Source organism: Pinus tabuliformis, chromosome 3_1, assembly GCF_031772625.1.
Source record: "Pinus tabuliformis cultivar Carrire ecotype Pingquan chromosome 3_1, CPIR1, whole genome shotgun sequence".
NCBI lineage: Eukaryota > Viridiplantae > Streptophyta > Pinopsida > Pinales > Pinaceae > Pinus > Pinus tabuliformis.
This window is the reverse complement of record NC_142301.1, coordinates 539,089,295-539,106,719: the sequence shown is the minus strand read 5'-3', so window position 1 is coordinate 539,106,719 and position 17,425 is coordinate 539,089,295.

Sequence of the window (17,425 nt, the reverse complement as noted above, 5' to 3'; positions counted from 1 at the left end):
AAGGCTACCTGCGTTGCATAGCAAGTAGGACAAAGGCTACCTGCGCTGAGCGTACTTGGACATGTGGAGGAATCTTTTCTCAATGTGCCAGTGCCCAGGAAGCTTCTAAAATGACACTTGGATCAGAAGATTCGCCTAATGATGAGTTAAGAGGTTCTAAAACTCCAAGTGGAAGGCAGAAACTCCGAGTGAAGGACTGAAGAACAACTGGAGTTGAAGAGCACAGCAAGTCACACATCAAGCTGACTTATCTTCACTCCAAAACTCTATATAAGGATCTCATCCCATGGGATCTGGAGGCCGGAAATATTGTGCAGAGAATTGCTGTTGGTTTACAGTTGAGTGTATTGGGTGATTGCTTGAGGGAGGTGAAGAAGAGATTTCTCTCCGTCGGGAAGGTGATGCTGGATTAGACCTCTCATGGTTGTATCACCGCCTGAACCTTACATCCATATATTAATAAAGCATTTGAGGTTTCTTTTATTCGCATGTGTTTCAATGGTGTATTGTCTTACTTGCGTCTTCGATTTATGCTAATCCTTGAATCGATTATGAATGCATGCTTCTTGTAGTTTCCTTTTCTTGTCTTATTTGCAGGATCTCGTGTAGCTGGGCCCATGAAAAGACTTGGAGCTGGGAGCAAGCGGCAATCAAAGGAGATTGGATCGACCATTTGCGCAAGACATCGGTAAGTGGATCTCTTCCTTTTATCTCTTGCATGTCATAAAGAAGAAACTTTAGATAGCTTTTCTTTCAGCTGTTGCTAAGGAACTGTCACCCTTAGAGTGGGATAGGGTCATTCCGTGTTGGATACTTTTCCCCACAACAGACTGGCGACTCTTAGGGTCATTCCGAGGACGGTTCTTATCTCGTGTCAACCTCGTTAAAAAATGAAACAAGGAGTCATGAGGATAGTTCTTTTACTATGTCAACCTCATTAAAAAATGAAAAAAATCCCCTTTTCAAAATTCAAAGGTAAACCTTCATTCCAACCATCAAGTTGAATGCAATGAAGCTTGGGGGGCACCCTCCTTTGACATGCGTTATCATGATGCTGGGGGCATGCAAACATAATGAGCAGTTTTGGCAAAGTTCATGCTCGTTAAAAAATAAACGCAAGATCTGAGCAGTTTTAATGCGGAAATTCATGCTCGTTAAAAAATAAACATAAGCTTGTGAGCAGGCTTCCCCCAGTGTTCAAGCTCATTAAGAAAAATGAACCGGTAAATAACCATTTGAGACTGTAAATTCATCAGCCATAAAAGCCTTGGTCGTGTTTGCACCGTCACCTCCACTTTTCATTTGGCTGATCATTCACATCCACTTGATTGTTTACCTATTTTGAGGAACAGCTGCGAAGAGTGATTTCACCTAGCCATCCTTGTAATACTGCCGTGATTGGAAAATTCCAACCTGTACCTGGAATCTGCTGCTATCCCTGTTTATCACTCGTTCCTCAAAAGACGAGTCTTCTTTGAGCTCTTTTCACTGACTCGTAAAATATGAAAAGTTTGCCGAGTTTTGGCCTTCCAGCTCGTTAAAAGGACCGGAAGAGCTATCCCTCCTCTAGATTTTAATCTTTTTGGACCTGAGGGATTATTGCACAAAAAGATCGAGCGCTTGTCTAGTTTGGCTCGATAAAGTTATCGAACATTCATCCCTTCTGTATTGTTTTATACTTTTTCGGACTTAAGGGATTAGATGATGAAAAAGGACCCCTGGAGTCCACTTTATGTACCCTTTTCAGACTCTCTAAAAAAGAAAAGGACCGAGTTGTCGTTGTCGCTGGGCTCGTTAAAAATACTGGATAGCGACAAACTTGTCTTTAGACGAGAACGAGTTTCCCTATCGTTAGGCTCGTTAAAACATAGCGATGGGCTTGCCCGAAGGGCGGGTTATAGAACAAGCATATGTTATCCTCCTCAAGCTTGACAAAAATAAAGAGGTATTGGTCAGAAATGACTAGGGAAAAATTGGGAAGAACCTCAAAGCTTAATGGTAGCAAGTCGCTCTTGAACATGACACTTTTGCCTCCGTAAATATCGGGTTGGGTTATTATCATTCGCCGGTCCCTTCACCATGGTCTCGCCATACCATCCATACATGGGGTAATGCTACCGATCCATCACATCAGTGTCGTTATATGTTCAAGAGATGTCATTCAGAAAGTGTCAACCGGGTCCCATCCACTACCATACATCATCTTTCATCCTTCCATGACCGCCACCCTGAATCATATTTCACAGATCGTTTTCACCATCATCACTAGCTCCGTTCCGTGTCACTGATGTGGGATTCATTAAGGCCCTCCTTTGACGGATCACTTCTTGTCGACATCAGCTCATTATCCAAGAAGTTGATCTAGGAACACCCCCCCAGTACTTTGAAGCTTGCATGCCTCAATGGCAAGTTTCTCACTTCCGGCAATAGGTATACATTAATGACCTTCAACCGGAAGACTTTGCGTGGTGTTCGACGTCAGATCCTATATTCACGCCACGTGAATTGTGCTGCAGTACCTTGAGGGTCATCATCATTATCGGTGATTCCTCTCGCGCTTGTTAACAGTTTACATTATTGACTGGTAATCGAGCGATGTCTTTCCATGTTCGACTTCAAGAAATTCTCACATGGATCGACTTGTACTAAAGTGAAGATCGGAAAAGTTTGAAGACCCCGGATCTAGTTTCATCCATCCGGGCTGCGATATATATTCAGGAGATAAAAACATAGACATGTGCAGCAGATGATCATCCTACTAAAAGGATGATAATTAAAAGCAGAGAATTATCAGTCTATTATCAGACGATCGTCTGTTTATGTACAACAAATGTATTTATAAAGCTGAGCATGGGAAATGCCCGCATCAGCTAGATCATGAAAAGAAAGTATGAAAAGATAATGTATTGTATTGTATTTTGTTACAGGTCACCTCCCGACGATTGAATGAACTTCGGATCCTCCTAATAAAGAATTTCACCCGATAAACGACCTCATACTTTAGGGGGCAACTGTTATAGACATTTTTGTGCCTTACAGCATAAAGCATGAAATGTCAATAATCTGAGGGATCCAAAGTCCCTAAAAATGTTGTTCCTACCCCTAGAGGAACAAGGTCAACAAACCACAGCACTTCAGATCAGTTCTCCACTGAAAAACACTCAAAAACAGGTCAATTTTGGATCAAAGCAGCTGCTCCACTAGGCATCTGCGCTGCATAGCAGGTACAACAAAGGCTACCTACGTTGCATAGCAAGTAGGACAAAGGCTACCTGCGCTGAGCGTACTTGGACATGTGGAGGAATCTTTTCTCAATGTGCCAGTGCTCAGGAAGCTTCCAAAATTACACTTGGATCAGAAGATTCGCCTAATGATGAGTTAAGAGGTTCTAAAACTCCAAGTGGAAGGCAGAAACTCCGAGTGAAGGACTGAAGAACAACTGGAGTTGAAGAGCACAGCAAGTCACACATCAAGCTGACTTATCTTCACTCCAAAACTCTATATAAGGATCTCATCCCATGGGATCTGGAGGCCGGAATTTTGTGCAGAGAATTGCTGTTGGTTTACAGTTGAGGGTATTGGGTGATTTCTTGAGGGAGGTGAAGAAGAGATTTCTCTCCGTCGGGAAGGTGATGCTGGATTGGACCTCTCATGGTTGTATCACCGCCTGAACCTTACTTCCATATATTAATAAAGCATTTGAGGTTTCTTCTATTCGCATATGTTTCAATGGTGTATTGTCTTACTTGTGTCTTTGATTTATGCTAATCCTTGAATCGATTATGAATGCATGCTTCTTGTAGTTTCCTTTTCTTGTCTTATTTGCAGGATCTCGTGTAGCTGGGCCCGTGAAAAGACTTGGAGCTGGGAGCAAGCGGCAATCAAAGGAGATTGGATCGACCATTTGCGCAAGACATCGGTAAGTGGATCTCTTCCTTTTATCTCTTGCATGTCATAAAGAAGAAACTTTAGATAGCTTTGCTTTCAGCTGTTGCTAAGGAACTGTCACCCTTAGAGTGGGATAGGGTCATTCCGTGTTGGATACTTTTCCCCACAACACCATCTCTCATATAGATTCCGGTCCCAGAAACGGAACCATTTGTTGTCTTATGGGGGCCTCACCCAGGTTCAGAGTTATTTAGCCAAACAAATCCCTACACTATAGGCCCTTTCGGCATCATCTCGTGGAGTGTGGAGCCCTTTCGGCATCATCTCGTGGAGTGTGGACTAGAGTCTCACCCGAAGAATTATGGGGGGATGTTGAAACAAAGTTTCTGTGCCCTTGAGATGGATGTGATGTCAGTTTGTTCCAACTAGACTTACCTTCGTGCGGGTTGCTTCGCACCCTATTCTAACCTTTCGTACCTTCGCGAAGTGTTACAACCATCCTGCCCGCAGCCGTAACCAAGGGTTGAGATGCTTTCGCACTGCTAGGGCAGTGAACTACGCTATTTGCCAAATTAGACTAAGTATGTTACTTATCTTATTGATAGCTCTTAATTATCTTCGTGTAAGAAGATATTCTAACTTATGTTCACTTAACTAGTATAGTTATACAGATTCGTGCATCATATAAGAATTAGAAGTGAAATTCATACCTAATATAATGAATGCACAAACAGGAAATAAATACATAGAAATGATAGGAACTTCTCTTTATTAATATTTCCAGAATATTACATACTCGACTCGCCCTGCACACTCAGCTGCAGGGGTCTGCGCACCCAGCTGGGGACTATTAGGCCTCTGCGCACTCAACTGGAGAGCCTCTACCTACGCTACGATTGAAACTTAGACTTCTACTCCATATCTATTTCGCATACATCCTTATTCTATCTATTTCTTATTTTGTTATCAAACTACTTAGATCTTCAATCTATTTATACAATCCCATGGTCTGCGGACCATGGGTAGATCTTCTACAACCAACATTAAATTATCAAAATAAGGGCACAAAACCCTATGACTCTTTAACAACTACATGCTCCGCACCCACAAAATGTGGATTCTTTACATTGTAATTACAAAGTTGGATCAAAATCTACGCTCTTAGTCCCAAAACTTCCCTTGAGGGATCCTGCGCCCAACACTATTATAGTACGATGGACTGAAGTTTCAGATTTGGTACAAAACAATGAATGCTCAAATGATAAATCAAATTGAACATCCTCTAAGTTTGATAACTCTTTAGGAAGTGAAGTTGCTTTAGTTAGCTGACTAATGCTTCCTTGACTTTCTACTTTATTGTTTTTTCTTAAGATTTTGTCTGGATTATCAAAAATTATAGAAGGGTTTGGATCTGGATGTGCCCTGGTATACTATGTTCTTTTGGAATCCATGATTTTTTATTTTTTATTTTTTAATGAAACCTTTCAACAACCCTAAAATGGTCTTAAGGTGAAAAGATGAGATTTATGATTTCCTTTAAGGTTTATTAAATTGAGGACTCGTTCCCCAGTATGGTCGCCACTATGTTATCACTCTAAAATTTCCCTAGGGTTTTCATAAAATAAATAATAGAGGTAACCACAAACCTACTTTGGAGATCAGAATCTAGCCTTCCTAATTCTCATAGAGGGCTCTCTCTTAATGATTTAACTTTGTTGAGTTAACTGATTTTAGGCTAGTTATTTAAGCTTGATTGGGTTTTGATTTTATTTGGTGCTGGAATCACTGATTCAGATGGATAGCTAAGTGTCTTTTTACCATTGGGCCATGGAGCCCAAATGTCAAGAAAACATGACTGAATCAAGTTCTAGAGATAGTGTTCACAGGGCAAGGTAGATGAGTAAATTTAGATCTTTTAGGTTGGATGGTGAAGTGGTTTTTCAATCAGGGTCAGGAAGCAATTAAGGATTCCTCAAATTGGATAATGAGGGAAATGGAAGAGGTCAATTAAAACTAGGGGGAAATGAAGAATTCCCAAATATGGATATCATAGGAAAACATCAAAATGAATAATTGTTCAAGGCAGAGTGTACTTAAACAAATTTTGAAGTAAAATTTCAGTTATTTCATTCAAATTGGAAAACATGTATGTATGTGAAATACTTAAGAAAATAGCAATTTGACAAATGCAAGATACTTCACTGAAGTGGCCCAACACATGACTCCTATAATGCAATGCCTTTATTACTCAGTCCAGTCTGCTGACTTGAAAATGTTATAATAAACCCTCAGGTTTCTAACCAATATGACTATAGAAATGTTTAATAATTCACACTCTATACTTCAAATTATGAAGTATTTATACAAAAAATTGTCATAAAATATCCTAAACTATTTTAGAAATTATTCAAGGAAAATAAATATCTTCATGCAAGAAGATAGAGACACCTAGGAAACTAAAAGGCTAGGTGTCCCTTATTTTAGTGATTTTGTTGTTTGGTGCTTTGATATTTTTCTTCTTTCTCTCTTTTGTTGTTGATCTACACTGCTTGTCCTTTTACTCTACCCTTTGATTGATACTTTTCATCTTTCATCTGATACTCTTTGACTAAGTTGATTTGCTATTTTACTTTGACTGCTCTGTATTCACTGTTTACCTTACATTTTTACAGTAAATCATTTAACTTTTCCCAAGTCTCTGTATCTGGCAAATTAATGTTTACCATTCTTCTGTCGACTTTATCAGCTTCTGTGTATTTTGCAAAGGTGGGATTGTTTACAAAATGATGTTTTACCTCATGCTGGAGGTAAAATAGGTTCTCAAAAGCCTTGTAAAGGACCTTTCCTATAGGCATCCCTTTCATGGAGGAACTGTTGGATTGTTCCTTTGCCACTTCTCTGATTCCCTTATCATATACTTCATGTGGCATCAACCTATCATTAATCACCAGTGGATTAGGTTGACCTTTCAGCCTCAGGGTATCAAATTTGAACATGAACCTGGCTATCACTTGCTCCATTGTATGGCATTTATCCTCAATTTGTGTCATCAGGTTCCTCTTCGTGATTACCTTCTTCACTTCTAGTATGGTACTAGTTTTGTCAGCTATTCCAAGCTCCTACAATTCATACTTATTCTTTGAGTTAAGGAACTGGATTATTCTTGAGGCTTCTTTTGGCATATTTCCAAGTTCAGCCCTAACCCTTTGAATTGCTTCACCAGCCTCTTTGACCAAATCATTCTGCTCAAATATCACCTGTATAGATGGCCAAATATTATTGATTGAGTCAATGATATTGGCCCATAAAAGGTGTTTTGCTTGGGCTAGTGTATCTTTCAGTGTTAATTCTTTCTCCAAACTCTTTATCTTTTCATTCAACTTGTTTGTCTTACAAACTTCATTCTTATGCATGATTTGAGCCAATTTCTTCTCATCCTCTAGAATTTTCATTTGTTGCTTAAGTCTATTTATTTCAGTGGTTTGGATGGACATATCATCCATGGCTTTGACCAATTTAGCTGCTTCATCACTAGGATGAGATGTTGCTATTGAACCTATTGCTAATGTAGTTGGAAGTTTTGTAGATAGTGGAGTTGGTGGGGCCAAGGAAGCTACCAAAGTTGAAGGATCTGTTGTAGTAACTATAGGAATAGCAGTGGCAGTAGTTGTCTCAATGCTGTCCTATTTCTCATGTATTAACTTTTCCATTTCATTCTCCATTTCTTTCAATTGAGCATTTAGTTGGAGAATGAGATCCATCATCTCATCTTTCTGGCTTTGGCTCTCTAGAACTTCCTTGGTCTGTGGATGTTCTGAAGGAGGTAATTTTAGTTACTTCTTCAAAGTAGAAATGTCTTCATTTTTCTTCTTTATGAGCTTTTTTTCAGTCTTCATGTCATTTGGATTATATCCAATCTCAATAACCAAGTCTTCTAGTGACTTGATTCTGTTAGCTTTTGCCTGTGAGGATGCTCTCTCTAGCTTCAGCTATGTTGTGATGATGTTTAGAGAATTTTGAAGTTTCTAAACACTCATGGCCTTGTTGGTCATTGTTGAGTAGATCATTTCTCCTTCCTGCTTATTAAATTCAATTTGATTAATAGGTTGAAGTCCTTGGACAAAACTTAAACTTCTATCTTCTTGTAGTCTATTGATGACTCAGGCTATTGGACTGTAGGCTGCAAAAAGGTCATTTGCATTTTACCAGTTTTAATGTCAAAAGATGACATTAACCTATTCTGATTTCTAGGATTCTGTTTGAAATACTGAGCATATGTTTCAGCTTTTAATGCCTCATTTCTTAATTTTATCTCTTTATACTTCTCCTTTATGTCTTTTTCCTTATCCACTGGTTTGCTTGATGATGAAACCTCATTGCTAAGCTATTTTTGAATACCCTAAGTATTAGAGGTTGAAGGTTGATGAGTTTCCTCTGAAACTAATGGAGATGTATTTTCTCTTACAACTGTTTCTCTATCAATGATTTGGAATGTCTCAAAGGTGCCAACTATCTCTTCTTGATCTTCTTTCTCATTTACAATATTTAGCTTGGGCTTCTTCCTGTACATAATTTCAAATCTGTCATGTGTTGTATCTATGCTTGAGCAAGAACCTTCTTCCTTTGTCATTTTTGTACTTTTTTCCTCTAGGGCTGGAGTATGCAGAATGGAACTAGTATCCATCTGTTTCTCCATATCTATCAAGGTATTTACCAACTACTCTGACTGGTTGGCATATTTTTCAATGTCTACCCTGCACTCATGCATAAAAGGGCTCAATTTGAATTGGAGCCTTAGTTTGTTTCTGACTCCTAAAGGGTCATACTACCATTTAAAACTGCTACTAAACTTCATTTCTTGTAAACACTTCTCTACTTCTTCTCCAGTCTCCCTATAATTACAGAGAAAAAGACCAAGTTGGTTATTTTTTTTTTTTTATCTTGAACTGTGTTTTCTTCCTAGCTGATAGGGAATTCAAATCATCTGAGTTTATAATCTTCCTGATATATTCTAATGCAAGTATCCTCATGGGAAGATATTTGGGCAGCTTATAGGGAGTGACCTGGCATCCATATATTCTAATTTCAGTGTGGTCCTGGTATAGATACCGGTCTCCTATTCTACTGTTTTTAGACAATTGAAAAACTCTCTTTATCTCGTCATTGATCCTGGGTTGATTGCTACTGCTTACCATGTTAACAACTAGATGAACAAAGGAATCAATGAACTCCTTGTAGCTAAAAATAGTGGAATACTTTTGGATTAATGGTGTCCAAAAGATGACTAATCTAGGATGGCCCTTAGTGTCCACCTTTTGGCTGTTGACTGGAAACCTATCTGACTGGAAATATAGGAACATGTGGAGCAATATTGAAGAGTATTTGAAAACTCTTCTATTTGGCAATCTGATCAATTGATCATGTATTTTGTCTACCAAGAACTGCGCAAAATTGAAGATTGTAGCTAGAGGCTTGCGTGGGAAAAAAATAGAGAGGAAAGCAAGTATAAGCTCATCTAAATGCTCATAAGTGGTATATTCTAGAATACAAGAGAGCATGGTTACAATTTGTCTGGCCCTCTTAGAGAAAATGGTGGAAGACTAAGGAGGAATGTCTGTAGGAGTATGAGACTCTTCTAGGATGAAAGTGTGAAAGATTTGAGACCTCTTGGGAAGGTCCAGCTTCAAGTAGAGTTCAAGTAGGTTTTCAATGGAAAATGGGGTTTCATATGGGTCTGGCTAGATCTGCAGCATTTGGTTATTGACTATGTGGTGATTGTAAACAAAATATGCTGGTTAGGAGAGACTATGGATCTTTGGCTTGGGATATAGCAGAGTTGGCATAGGTGGACAATTTTAGGTAACTGGCATACTTATGGGAACAATTATTTGGGCAAATTTGATTCCCATAGATGAATGTCATAATTTTGGTTCAAGAATTTGTCTTTACTCCAGTAGTGGAGTTTCAATAGATGGCTAGGGGAAACTGTGTCTTTGATTTTGAAATCTCTGTGAGCCAATGGGAGATGGTCAATGCCCAGGTGAGGGGTTTGCAGGGGGTTTTCATTCAGAATGCTTTGGGAAGCCATAATTTGGTTTATTCTATTGAATTATTATTTATCTAGCTTAAGGCGTAATCTCAAGACTTCTCGAACAGTGGGAAGGGTGGATATAGTCTACAGAAAAGGGTTTCTCTAGATGCACGGTGTGTTTCTTTAGTTTGGCAAGGTTTTTAATTAATTCAATTAATTAAACTTTTATTAATTACCATGCAGAGCCTAAATAGAGAGCTTTTATAATTCTTTCAAGAATACTTATGAAAACAATGATTAGGTGTGTAGACAGGGTTCTGTGGTAGTAGCGGCAGTTTCTGAGGCTTCAATTGTCTGTGTGGTGCTTCAATTTGGAGTCTACAGGGTCTTTAGGTTGTAAATGGGTAAAAAACGATTGAGCAGAGTTCCTGGTCATTTAGAATTGGTTGACAGAGGTGTTTTCAATGAAATAACAGTGAAAAGAGTGAAAAGGGGGATTTTTAGGTTTTTAACCAACAATGATTAACTTTCGGGAGCATGATTATTCTATGAACATTAGGAGGTTTTATGTCATATCGCACCACTTTTGAGTGAAGGGTGGTATTTTTTAAGAGCAAGCGATATAATGTGGGCCTACCACCTTGTAAAAGGGCGCTCAGGCAAAACGACAAATCTCACATTCTTTTTGGATTTTAACAATCGAGCATTGGGAGCACGTGATATGGATATGGGCCGTCAGTTCTGGGAGTGTTCGATTAGAGGGATATCGCGTGGCGGAGTTGCAAGGGCTGAGTTGGGGTGTGGTTGGCGAGGCCTGAGGATAAATAATGTAGTGGGTTAAATATATTCAAAGGTTTAGTGAGGGTTAGGGAATTATAACGTGGAGGGTTAAATAGATAAAGTGGGACTATAGGTTAGAAAAAAACTTAGGATAAAGGGGTTTAGTGGGTTTTTAAGGGAAAAGGGGAAATTAATAAGGGGAAAATGATTTTTAAAGGGTAATGTCTAGGGAAAGGTGTGAAACAGATGGAGAAAGGGTTAAAATGAAAGGAAAGGGTCACTACAAGGGGAAATGAAGAGGGAAGGGTCCTTTGGAATCAAGAAGGGAAAATTAGTGAATGAAAAATAATGAAGGCGTAATGGAGGGAAATTTAGAGATGTAAGGGTTTTAGTGAAATGAGAGGGTATTAGTGAATGAGCTTCAGTATTTAGGCCTAAAATCATATATAAATATTTTAGGGTAAATGCCCAAACTAATACACAATTTTTGTGAATATCCTCTTTCCTTTGATAGTTACTACTGCACATGAAACATAGGATTTAAGCATGATGAAGGTGCATTTGATCTAGAAAAATTGTGCATTTCAAAACCTCTTCTACCTACCCTTTATTTACCCTAGCATTTTCTCTTCATTTATTGGGTGCATTTGAGCTTGCTGACCCCTGATTTTTTTTCATTGATAAGCAAACTATCTAATTCTAACCTTATAACTTCCAAGGGCTCAAATTAAACTGATGAGCTCCTTATTATTCCCTACCTAACTACTAATATTCCAAGATTAAATAGTTTGGATATATCTTTATTTCTCTATCTATCAACATGAAATTTAAAGCATGAGTGAATCAAGATTAAACTATTTGACCATCATGGATTGTGGCATTTTTGACAAGCTGCACACAATATTATTTTTCTAAGACAAAGTAAAAAGTAATGGCATTTGAATTTGCATCACTTTTAGAATCTATTTTTTATCTTTTTTTGGAGGGGTTCATATTTTATTTTCTTTTTTGATCCTTTTCTTTTAGTCCTTTTATTTTTCTTTCAAGACTTACCCTTTTTACATTTCTTATTTTTAATATAGGAAAACATTTTGCAGAAAGCAAAATTATGTACAATATTTCAAGACTAATCATAGCCAATTCAAAATTACGAATCCTATTATTATAAGACCCTAGCTATTGGGATCAGACTCCGATACAAAATGTGGAGGGTAAGGAAGTGGAGGAGGTGGAGGCAGAGACGAGCCAAAAGATTCAGAGCTATAACCGTAAGATTTTGAAGATGAAGAGGTGGATAAAGAAGAAGAAGAGATAGTTGACCAAAATTAGGAATGGATGACTTAGGGACCATTGGTTGTCCTCGGTGTTTTACATAAGATGCCAAAGTGAGCAGAGAGAATGAACATCAATTTCAACGCTAACAACACAATGAATGCAGAAGACCATTTGGACAACTTCTACCTACAGCCGCAGACCCTTGAGGTACAGTATGACGACATAGAATGTAGATTGTTCCCATGTACCTTAGATGGTCGCGCAGTTGCATGGTATCATAGCCTTCCACCAAACTCCATACAAAACTGGGGTGCATTCGAACACATATTTCTTGAAAAGTTTGTTGATGACAAGACCCCAACCATGTTACTCAAAGGATTGGGAAGCCTAAAGATGGAGGGGAAAGAAAAGGTAAAATATTTCAATCAGAGGTTTACACGCATATCGAACAAGTTTGTAGCGAACACCAAACCTTATGACTCCATCAATTTTGATTACTACATGTCTGCGTTGCCAACTAACATTGCGTAGTTCATCAAGCAAGCTACAAAACCAAATCTATTGGAAAACTATGAAGAGGCTATTGTTGTTGAGAAAGAACTACATGTGATTGGAGTCATCAAGGATGATGAGCCAACAAAGGACTCCAAAGATGTGAGCAGAAAGTCCCAGGTGATGGCGAACAAAGGTAGAGATAAGGAAACAAATGATATTGAAACCTTCACTCGCCTCATCAAGAACTTGAAAACAGAAGTGTTTGAGCTTAGACAATGGAAAACAGGCACATTTTCAAGTAGCCATCCGCCTAAAGAGAGACAAGGAAGTAGTTCATCAAGCAGCAATCGATACACTCCAAAAATTGCATAGAGCTCTATGTTCCACCTCGATCAGTGCACAAATTTTGAATTTTGTTCATTCCATGAAGAACATCACCTCGAGAACTCTTGTTTGGACTAGAAGCGAGTCGCAAGCTCTATATGCAGTCATAAATTTGAAGTGGAAAACAACATGTAGGAGCAACCGGAAGATAGAGATAATTATGAAGATTTTGCACCTAATGAAGCATCAAGTTTTGGGAATGTGGTGAACATGTATCAGTGCTTACAAGCAGTGTTGAAGGCAAAAACTGGGAAACCACCCCAAAGCAAAATAACCATTACAATATTAGGAGTAAAGGGGCTCCCATTACACTTGGTGAAGCACAAGAAAAGATGATACTATTGTTGAGGAAGGTTAATCCACCAACCACCCCAAAGCAAAATACACAAAGTGAGTCTGGGAAGACAACGGTAGACAAGAGTACGTCCATGAGAAGAAAACTGCAGAACACTCTACTGGACAAAATGAATGTCAATCTTACCCTGGACACCTTGGTGAGTATTCCACCTCTAGACTACAAAATTGTAGATGAAATGAAGATAACTCATGCAAACATCAGTTTCTTCGATTTAGCAAAGATCCAAAGTTAGCGAGACATCCTGCTGCATGCACTGGGGTTGACAGCAATGGACACCACAACCTCTACTAGCAAGGGAGCCAACACACCTCCTAGATCACTTTCCACTGTGCTAAATGCACTCTGAATGGAAGAAGCAAACTCAGGTTGCCCTTCATGCCTTCTATCTTTCGAAGTTGTTAACTGTAGTGTTCACAATGGCTTGGTTGCTTCCAGTGCGACAGCAAACGTCATGTCGCTCTCAATTGCTAAGAAGATCATGCACAATGGAGCAATACATCTGTGCGGATCATCCAACATGATCGAACATTTGTACCAGCCATTGGTGAACTCCAAGTTGTGGTCATCTGATTATCTCATGACAGTCGAGTCCACTAATGCATCAACATAGTTGTTGTGGACGTACCAGAAGCATATGGTTTCCTACTCAGCAGAGACTGGTTCAACAAGATGAAGTGATATTTTGCTATAGACTGGTTGCACATCTGGCTTCCATACAAGGGAAAAAACAATCAAATCCAAGTGGTATTCGAGAGGTATATGAAGCACAATGTCACTCCCCTCAATGGTGAGGACAAACTGTTGGCCTTTGTAGAACTCATGTTTGGAAACTGCCTCCTGGAGACAACGTTGGGGTGTTATCTTACATGGCCAGCTCCAACTCCACTAGACATGTAGTTGGGCCTCCTTCCTTGCCCAACTAATGGTAATGAAACATGTACAGTACATTGTACCAATAGTATTAGTAGCAGTAACAATAGTAGTAGTAGTACTAGTACAAGCACGTCAAATGGTCCATGTATAGACGGGCACTTGTTTTTGATAATGCAACATACTTTTCATATTTAAGACTTTACGATTTTACATTACAAAATGGTATTGTGCTGAAACACTCATCCAACTACTACCCGCAAGGAAACGGTCTAGCAGAATCAACGAATAAAAACCTCATATGCATAATCAAAAACATTGTTTTCTCTGAGTAGCGCAATTGACATACTGCTATGACGCATGCACTATGGATTGACTGCGTAACACCCAAACCTTCTTTGACTACCTCATCGTAATTCCTGTTCTATGGTGAAGAAGCCATCCTTCCACCTAATATCTACTTCCCTTCACTTCAGCTATCCCAAGAATCTCAAGGCAAGCCTTTCCAGCTAGTTCAACGTAGGATGGATACACTCCACAAGCTTTAGGAAGAAATGATGAAAGAGCAAGAAAAATTTACACTCCACCAGAATCGTATCAAGAGATGGTTCGATAAGAAGTCTGCAGGGAAAGCTAACTTTGATGTTGGTGACTTGCTTCTAAAATGGGACAAGTCCCATGAAGACAAAGGCAAGCATATGAAGTTTCAATCTCTATGGATTGGTTTGTACACAGTCCATGAGAAGCTTGGCCCGCACACATACCATCTGCAATATCTTGACGGGGGGATTGAAAGCCTTCCCATCAATGGCCAAGATCTCAAGCACTACTTCCAGTAGGCCGGGCCCCGCCCCGTGCCATGTACATATTCTGCTTGCTGCTTGTTGTTTTCATTTTGTTTTCCTTGCTTACTATGTTTGTTTTCATTGGGATGTTTCACTTACTATTTTTGTTTTCGTTTGTTTGACTTACTTAATACCTTACTATTTCTTTTTCCAGAAATAAGTGCTACGATCTACTCTGTTCTGGCTTTTAAATGAATATGTGGCTGAGATAAGAAGAGACTTGTGACACAGAAGAACTTAGTCAGTCTTGTGTCCATCTTCTATGTGCTTGGTTATAACCTTCGACGGATGAAGTCTTGATGTAAAATACGAGTTGTCAGCAAGGGATGTTTTGGTCCAACCATGAACTTGTGTCCACACTAGGAAGCCCCGTGCCTATACTTAGCCTTCTGCTATGTGTGTTCAGGCTCATCCAGCTAGTAGAAATGGAGAAGGGGAAATCTACATGAGAAAACCTATGTCAGAGGTCTCACATGCTTCTATAAAGGAACAACCTATTCTTCTCTCAATAAGTTGGGATCTCTCTTCCACCCCAAAAATAAATAAGTACCTATGCAGAATCATCTTACAGAATACAATGGCGAAAAAAGAGAAAGGCTTGCTGCACAGAGAGGTGAAGCATGCAACTCAACCAGGTACTGACCAGGCTCGTTGGCAGTGGAGCAATGCGTGTGTTCCTATGTGACTCCACTAGGGTACTATCCAAGCCTGCTAGCAGTGGAGCAAAACCAGAGATGAAAATTTATACTCTGAAAATCTTGAACTCCCGAGCTAAACTACCCTTCCGATTTTGAAACACCGTGATCAAGCTGAACTTTTGATTGTGTTTGACTGAGTTGGAAAAAGGTGAACCATGTATGTCCATGGGGTAAGTGGGGATGCCAAAGTAACCCACAGAGAAATTAAATACTCCCTAAAATACCAAGGCCCTATGCTAACATTGAAACAAAACAAAGAAGCTGGAGTTCTACCAGTGTGTCACCAAGTGTTGTCGTAGCTGCAATACCCTCCAAATTTTGGCCTGTATCCAATTTCAGAGCCTCCTTTGAGAGTCTTACTTGATGACTACACACATTTCAGTCCACTCCGTAAGCTCATGTGAGTCCTTGTACCCACCTTTCTTGATCATTCCATCGACAACTTTTTCATGTTGATGTCAATATCATGCTTGCAACCATGTTCTGGTCATACGCAAGGTCTTTTCTTCATGTGTACATGTTGTGTTTGCTATGAAAACATTCATCGACCTCACACCGGGAGTCATATACACTATCGTGCAAGCATCGTCATCTTCAACCAATTATCAATCACAAGTGTTTCACTTGTTGCTCACACCGTTGGTCAGTCATGTTGAGCATATGTGTCTAGATGGTTTGAGTCATCTCATCATCAAGTCATGTAAGTGTGTATTTTCAAGATCATGTATGCACCTTTTGACTTGTTCACACACTTAGTCATCTTGTTGAAGTTATGATGAGAAGATTCCCCTCTAACAATTAGACCTCCACCCCACCATTGACTCGATCGACTGTCACCCAGAACAACATAGAAGCACCAAGCAAGCCATTTCAAGTTGCGTTGTCCACAGGTAGATCAATCAACCTTCACACTGATCAACCAGAGAGTTTGACCCGGCAGTCACCCCAGGACTGACTCCCCTCAAAAATTGCATAGAGGCTACACACCTTACTAACCCCACTGAATGAGAAAATTACGTAGACAAGCCAAACAAACACCCAGTGCTCGTCCCTATCTCCCTTAGAAAATTGCACAGCTTTTCCAGCCAAACCTCTAGTCAATCGACTGGATGCTCACCCAAAAAATTGCGTAGTTGTCATGAGAAAGACTTCTGCTACTTAGCAATCTGCTCAGCTCAGAAAGTGTGTAGAGGTGATCAGCAGGCCAGCCTCCCAGCATCAGTGAAGAGTTCCTCACTAGCATCTCCTAGCAGCTGACTACCAATTCCATCTAGGAATTGCATAGTTTATGCTGCCAAGCTCCAACAACTGACTGCTAGTTCCCTCTGGGAATTGCACATTTTTTGTTACCAATGTCCTAGCAGATGACTTCCAGTTACCTCCAGGAATTGCACAGTTTTTGCTGCTAAGGTCCCAACATCCAGCTACTAGTTCCCTCCAGGAATTGCACAAATTTGGCTACCAGGCTCTCACTCCCCACTCCTTCCAAAAATTGCACGGATTTTGTTTGCCCAGCCTTTCCTCAGCCCAAATTTCTCATCTCAAAAAATGCGCAGTTTGGCCCTCCAACTAAGCTAGACCCCACGGACAGTCACTATCAATCCGGATTGCTCATCTCCATCACCTAGTGGCTTCTATGTAGTTTTCACCAATAGGGTCCAAAGCCTCCATCCCAACTTGCAACTCGAAACCTTGTCTCCTCTCCCAGTCACTTGCATCCAAAACAATCATGCATCATGGTAGACTAGGAGGTTTATGGATTTGATGTCATATTTTCATGAGTGACTACATATATAGGTAC